We start from the raw sequence: 8016 nt of genomic DNA, 5'->3' as shown, positions 1-8016 counted from the left end.
ACATTGTACATCAACTATATTTCAATAAATACAAAACTAAAACTATAAAACTCTTAGAAGAAAATATAGGGGCAAACCCTCACGACCTTAGATTTGACAATGGTTTCTTAAACATGAAACCAAAAGTACAGGCAACAAAATTAGATAAATAGAACTTCACTAAAATGAAAGATTTCTGTGTATCAAAAGTACACTCTCAGGAGTCACTGTCGTCTCTTGGTCTCCCATTGGCCCGATGGAGGAGGAGGAGGAAGCGAGGGTGCCGCTGCCTGGTGGCCCCAACGAGGCCAGCAGAGGCGCCCCCCCCCCACTGCCCATTACCTCCCCCTGCCCCCGGGGCGCTGCCAACCCTCTGCGACCCCAGTCGCCTGGCGCACCAGCTTTTGGTGCTGTTGCTGACGTGCTTCCTTGGTTTCGGCAGCTATTTTTGCTATGATAATCCTGCTGCCTTTCAGACTCAGGTTAAACGGGATATTCAGGTGAATACCATGAAATTCATGATGCTGTATGCCCGGTATTCTTGGCCCAATGTAGTTTTGTGTTTCTTTGGTGGCTTTTTGATAGACTGCGTATTTGGAATACAAGGGGACGCCATTATGTTTAGTTGCTTTGTTTGCGTTGGACAGGTTGTTTTTGCTCTGGGTGGAATATTTCATGCTTTTTGGTTGATGGAATTTGGAAGGTTTGTGTTTGGGATTGGTGGGGAGTCCTTAGCAGTTGCCCAGAATACATATGCTGTGAGTTGGTTTAAAGGCAAAGAATTAAACTTGGTGTTTGGACTCCAACTTAGCATGGCTAGAATTGGAAGTACAGTAAACATGAACCTCATGGGATGGCTGTATTCTAAGGTTGAAGCTTCATTGGGTTCTGCTGGTCATACAACCCTTGGGGTCACACATAGGATCGGGGGTATAACATGTATTCTTTCACTAGTCTGTGCCTTGGCCCTTGCTTACTTGGATCAGAGAGCAGAACGCATCCTTCATAAAGAACAAGGAAAAACAGCTTAAGTCATAAAGTTAACTGATGTGAAGGACTTCTCCTTCCCCATGTGGCTGATATTTATCATCTGTGTCTGCTATTATGTTGCTGTGTTCCCTTTCATTGAACTTGGGAAAGTTTTCTTTACAGAGAAATCTGGCTTTTCCTCCCAGGCAGCGAGTGCTATTAACAGTATTGTGTATGTAATATCAGCTCCCATGTCCCCAATATTTGGGATTCTGGTGGATAAAACAGGAAAGAACATCATCTGGGTTGTGTGTGCAGTGGTGACCACTCTTGCTTCCCACATGATGCTGGCCTTCAGGCTGTGGAACCCTTGGATTGCTATGTGTCTCCTGGGACTCTCTACTCATTGCTTGCCTGTGCATTGTGGCCAATGGTGGCATTTGTAGTTCCCAAACATCAACTGGGAACTGCATATGGCTTCATGCAGTCCATTCAGAATCTTGGGTTGGCAGTCATTTCCATCATTGCTGGCATGATATTGGATACTTGGGGATATCTGTTTTTAGGAGTTTTCTTCATTGCCTGTGTTTCTTTCTCACTTTTATCTGTGGTCTTACTCTACTTGGTGAATCGTGCCCAAGGTGGGAACCTAAATTATTCTGCAAGACAAAGGGATGAAATAAAACTTTCTCATTCAGAATGAGAAGTTTAAATGACTGTGTCATGAGAGTGGGCTGCACACATCATTGGTTTGAAAACTTCCTCTTTTTTTTAATTTAGAGTTTAGTCGTTAGGAAAAATAATGGTCTGAAGAATTATTATATTTATATTTTGAATACATCTATTTTAAAGTATAACTGTGAAGACTATTTTAGCCTGTGTCTTTTGTATTGCTGAAGAATTCTGCTTTGGAATAGGCTCATCAATGATGAAGTTTAGAAAATTGCATCTGGTACATGCAGGTGATTTTGAGTAAGGACAGTAAATAATGAAAGTCTTTGGATCTTGTATTGAGATAATTTTCACAAAGTGTATCTTAGGAATATGGCCTTTTCTTTATCTTAAAGCAAAAAAAAAAAGTTTTTGAGGGGGTAGGATATTTTATATAGGATAAACAATGGCATTTTAATAGGCATTCCCTTTAGTAATAGGGAATATTTGAAAGATATTTTTATGAAGTCTCATTTCCACAAATAGCAGATTGTGTTCTGCTCTCTTTAGTTACCAGAGGTTGCTGAGCAGTGACCCTTTTGAGCTTCTTTATTTCTGTTACTGAGGACCCTAATCCCTAGGGACATAAGTTTGTGGTACAAACTTTCTGTATGTTTTTTCTTATAGTCCAATTAATTACTAAAAACGTCCTGTAAACTATGATAATTGCATATCTACAAGAATAAACAAACATTGCAAAAGAAAGAAAAAAGGTACACTATCAGAAGAGTGAAAAGACAAACCACGGAATGGGGGAAAGCACTTCCAAAACACGTATCTGATAAGGGTTTAACATCCAAAGAACGCCTCAATGACAAAAAGACAATCCAAGTAAAAAATGAGCAAAGGGACTTCCCTGGTGGTGCAGTGGTTGAGAATCCGCCTGCCAATGCAGGGGACACGGGTTCAAGCCCTGGTCTGGGAAGATCCCACATGCTGTGGAGCAACTAAGCCCATGCACCACAACTACTGAAGCCCATGAGCCTAGAGCCCGTGCTCCGCAACAAGAGAAGCCACCGTAATGAGAAGCCTGTGCACCGCAACAAAGAGCCCCCGCTCTCTGCAACTAGAGGAAGCCCGTGTGCAGCAACAAAGACTCAACGCAGCCAAAAATAAAATAAAATAAATAAACGAGCAAAGGACTAAGACATTTTTCCAAAGAAGATATACAAATGGACAACAAGCACATGCTATCTTGAGTCATTACGGAAATGCAACTCAAAACCCCAATGAGATCCCACTTTACACTCACTAGATGACTGGTCAAAAATACAAACAATAACAAGTATCGACCATAATGTGGAAAAATTGGAACCTTCCTACATTGCTGATGGGAATGTAAAATCATGCAGCTGCTTTGAAAAACAGTCTGGCAGTTCCTCAAAAAGTTAAACATAGAGTTACCATATGATCCAGCAATTCTACTCCTATGGGTATACCTGAGAGAATTCAAAAATATATGTCAAAAAAACTTGTACACGAATGTTCACAGCAGCATTATTTATAAAATCCAAAAGATGAAGACAACCCAAATGTCCATCAACTGATGAGTGGATAAACAAAATATGCTATATCCAAACAGTGGATTATTATTTAATCATAAAAAGGAACTGAAGTACTGATACATGCTATAATATGGATGAACCTTGAAAACATCCTGAGTAGGGCCTCCCTGGTGGCGCAGTGGTTAAGAGTCCGCCTGCCGATGCAGGGGATACGGGTTCGTGCCCCGGTCTGGGAGGATCCCATATGCCGCGGAGCGGCTGGGCCCGTGAGCCATGGCCGCTGGGCCTGCGCATCCGGAGCCTGTGCTCCGCAACGGGAGAGGCCACAACAGTGAGAGGCCCACATACCGCAAAAAGAAAAAAAAAAAAAAAAAAAAAAGAAAACATCCTGAGTAAAAGAAACCAGACACAAAAATCACATATTTCATTAAAACTTACACGAAATGTGTGGAATAGACAAATCCATAGAGACGAAGTAGATTAGTGCTTTCCAGAAGCTAGGAGAAGGGAATGAAGAGTATTATGGGCTCAGGGTTTCTTTCTGGGGTGATGGAAATGTTTTGAAATAGAAATGTTTTGAATTAGAAGTACAACTTTATGAATATACTAAAACCAAAGAATTTTACACTTTAAAAGGGTGAATTTTATGATATGTGAATTACATCTCAATTCTTTAAAATCCAAAGTTTGGGGAAAAAATAAACAGCTAAGTGTGAAAGTCAGGAGGTCTCCGTAGCAGCACATAATCTTATCTCCTGCAGCTGGAGGACAGAGAACGCTGAGGAATAGTCCCAGTACTTAGCAGAGTTCCAAAGAAAATTAATTTCTCAATCCACTATGCCAAGGTCAAGGCTGTTGCTGGCAAAGAATGGGACTATGAGATATGGGATTGGAGTCATCTAAGTGGATGCATTATAAATCCAGAATCCATAGATTCCTCTAAGTCCTCCAAGTATGTATAGAAGTGGCCCACTCTTCCCTGTTAAGGACAAATGTTTCCCCCTTGCTCAAACTAGATGTTGAGGCTTCCCTCCTGCTCCCAAAGGAGACTCAGCAATTTTTAATCTATAGTTGCTACCCAAGCATTTTGGCATCCTTTTGCCAAAGAAGCAGTATGCAAGAAGGGCATCATCATCCTGTCAAGAATAATTGACCCTGATCATCATTAGGAGATAAGGCAGGGTGGAATATAGTTGGCATCCCGGTGATCCATTTGGGCATCTCTGGGTATTCTTTTGCCCAAATTTGAAGGTAAACCAATGAGTGCAACAGCCATAGCCTGTAAAGGGCATGGTGACCAGGGGCTCAACTAGCTCAGAAGATAAGCCAACTAGACCAGAAGAGATGCAAGCTGAGGATGAGGGCAACATATAATAGATAAAGAGATGGGAGTGGATGACTGTCAATTGCCACTCAAGTCCAGCTTACTAATACAGACCTTGGTTTATCCCATTAACTATTCTCTTGTAAGCTTCCCCCACAGAAACGGGTCCAACAGAACGCTGGAGGACCTCCTCCCAGAAGTGATATTTAAAAAGTGGATTTAAGTAGCATAAGGGGTAGACTGAAGTGGATGCTATAATGTGAAGCCCTGTCCCTCCGGGACTACAGACTTACTTCTCCCACTACAGAAGTATTGTCAGATAACAGCCCTTAGCCATCAGGCCTTTGTATAAATGCCCTCAGTTCAAGACAGCCTTCTTGCCCAAGGGGCTTCCTCTTACCAGGGGTTGCCTGCATTAATGACAGATCAACATGGGGCTATAGCAGCCTGGCCCCCTCAACTTAATGCAGGACAGCTCTGCAGGGCACCCATCCTCTGAGGTTAGTGGTAGCTTTTGCCGAGATTGTATCACAGCTCTCTCTGCCCAATCCTGCTTCCTTCTCTTCTACCACAGGTGTTGATCTCAAGAGCATTCACTCAATAAACATCCTGTTTGCTGTGGGTCGACAGGCTGTCCTGGCAGACTTGGGCTCCGCAGCCCCAGCTGCCTGCTCCTTGTTTGTGTCCTGAAGATTAGTGTGCCGAGTTGGTCTGTTCATTAACATTAAACATGTAAACAAGAACCACTTAAAAAAATAATAAATTAAAAAAATTAAAATAAACATCCTGTTTGCAAATTTCTGTCTCAGAGTGTGCTCTCTAGGCAACCTGACCCGCAACATTTATAACTACACCATAATGGAAAACACTACATTTTAAGCTTCTTATCTGTAAGTTAATGTTATTTCGGCTCCTCTTAATTCTGGTAATTTATCTTTTAATCATCCTTGATTAATTTACTATGAAACATCACCAATTGAGAACTTTTCCTACATTATTCAAGTCTCCAAAAGCCTACTCATACTTTCTTTAGTTTCAATAAATGACCTCACTTCATTGAAATCAAGGCTAAACATTAATTCTCTTAATCTCCTTCCTCCCACTCCTAAATTTCTTTGTGTGCTCAACACATATCTTTTTTTTTCTTTCTCAGATAATTAAGTGTCTCTTTCCATACCAAGGTTAATTCTTACTACTTAGTTCTTTACTCTATGGTTTCCTGACTTCTCCAAAACAATATTTCATCAAAGTCTTTAATCTCTCCATCTGAAAGTTTACTTCCTTTGAGTGTATTAATATCCAAAACATATTCCATCAAAGTCTTTAATCTCTCTATACAAGTCTCTTTCCTTTTAGTCTATAAATACCATTGCTTATTTAAAAACCAGAAACAAAACTTGAGGTCTATCTTGCTTCTCTCTTATTCTTTACCAACAAACAAGGTGGGGAAACGTATAATCACGTATCTACTCCATTTTGAGTCCACAGTTCAATAAACTACAATCTGTATTCTATCCACAATGTTCTACTGAAATATCACTCTGAAAAGTCACCATGACTTCCTAATAGTCAAATCCAATGATTTTTTCCTTAGTCCTTTTTTTCTCAACCATTCTATGATATTTTACATCATTTGGTCTTGTCTTATTCTTAAAATTCTTTCCTCATTACATTTCCAAGAAGCTCTTTTGCCCAGGTTCTCAAACTCTTTAACGACATCTTTTTCAGTTTCTACCCCCCCAACCCCAATTACGGGCACTTTCAAAGTTCTGTTCTTGGTTCTTTTCTCTTTCAATTCTAATCTTCCTCTTTTAGTGATCCCTTTTTTTCCCATCTTGAACTACAAAAATATGATTCTCAAAAGTAAAACCACTAATTTGACACTTTTATTTGGGCTCTAAACTCAAGTTTTTACCATGAAACAATATATTAATTACTGAATTAAAATACCTATACTTCATTATGTTGTGAATGTTTCTATTCCCAGTTTACTAAGTACTTATGTTAAATTTGTGTTGAATATAATCAATGCTTTTTCAGGATTTACTGAGATAATACATATCTTATCCTTTACATATTAGATTCCCTGATAGTCAACTATCTTTGTCTTCCTGAAATAAATCCTGATTTAAAATGTTGTGGGTTTTTTTCCAGATTCCTAAATTGATAGGCACAAATGAGACTGACCCACAAACTTTATTGAAACTATCTTCATTAGGTTTTGTATTAAGGCTATTTTTTCCTATGATCTAAAAATTTTTATAGAATATGAGAAGTGTCAGTTTCATAACAGTTCCAAGTACTTGCCCACAACATCTTCTGAGTCTAGAAAACTCATTTTTAAGGTAGTTCTTAAAACATCACAGTTCTTCCATGGTTTCTCATCTATTCAGATTTTTTAATCTTACATGTCAATTTAGCTAGATAAAATGCAAAACCATGTTTTAAAATACATTACTGGGCTAGCAGCACCCAAAAAAGAAATCCTAAGAGGCCTAAATTCACATAAAAGTTGGAATCCAGCTGGATAGCTCTCTGGTGATTGGGTTTTAATGGGACTCAAACATAAGGGAAAGAACACAAAGCCTTAATTCTTTACAAAGTAGAAAAGCAAATCAAAGAATCCTGCATAAAAGCATAAGTTAGTGAAGTAAAGGGAAAGAATTACAGGAAGATACCAAATGTATACTGCTGTAGCCTTGGCTCTGGGAGAAGGGGGATGGACATTCCGCCTGGAGAACTCATAATTATAGGCTGTCCCATGGTGGAATCAGAAGTAAAATTTATATTACCTCTGTTACTGGAAAAACTCCAAACTGAAGTTTAAAGTAGCCCTAGGACAGTAGTGCCCCCAGGTACCTGACAAAAACAAACATTTTTTTCTGGAGAAATACATTCCAACCCTCTCTCAAATAATTTCCAAATCTAAATTTCCAAGGTTAGGAGCTCAACAATAAAAACAAAGAAAAGAAGAAACATGAAACTATGAGTAAAAACTAGAAGAATCAAGAAGACAAAAAAATCACACATGCAACCATTATGTATATTAGAATGACCAGATACTGACTAAAAGGTAATTATATAATAAGAATATAATTAATAAAAATAAATAATATATTTATGTAGTAATATAAGAAATAGTGTACTGAAAGTATAAATGAAGGAACGAACTTGACCATGCAGATTTGAAAATAAAACCAAATAAAACCTCTAAAAATGAAAATATAATTGAAATTAGAGACAATATTGGTTTAAATATATGAATAAACAAAGTAGAAGAGAGAATCAGAGAACTAGAAAATACTTTTGAAGAACTTATTCAGAAGAATTTCTCAGATGGAAAATCAGGGAGAGAAGAAGAGCTAAGAAACCAAGAAAACAGAGTGAGAAAATACACGGAATGTATCACAGAGAAACCATTAGATGGAAAATAAAAGAGTTTAAGAGGTAGGGTGTATATGATGAAACAGAGTTACAAGAAAGACTAAAGAGATTGGGAAGAACTTTTTAAATAGATAAGAGCTGATA

General features: G+C 38.6%; 1 pseudogene; it reads left to right on the top strand.

Annotated features, from left to right (window-relative positions):
• Nucleotides 1–226: 226 nt before the first annotated feature.
• Nucleotides 227–1688, top strand: LOC132498956 (major facilitator superfamily domain-containing protein 1-like; annotated as a pseudogene).
• Nucleotides 1689–8016: the final 6328 nt, after the last annotated feature.

Source organism: Mesoplodon densirostris, chromosome 11 (assembly GCF_025265405.1).
Source record: "Mesoplodon densirostris isolate mMesDen1 chromosome 11, mMesDen1 primary haplotype, whole genome shotgun sequence".
Taxonomy (NCBI): domain Eukaryota; kingdom Metazoa; phylum Chordata; class Mammalia; order Artiodactyla; family Ziphiidae; genus Mesoplodon; species Mesoplodon densirostris.
Note: the sequence above shows the minus strand (reverse complement) of the source record. Positions and strands in the feature narration are given on the sequence as shown.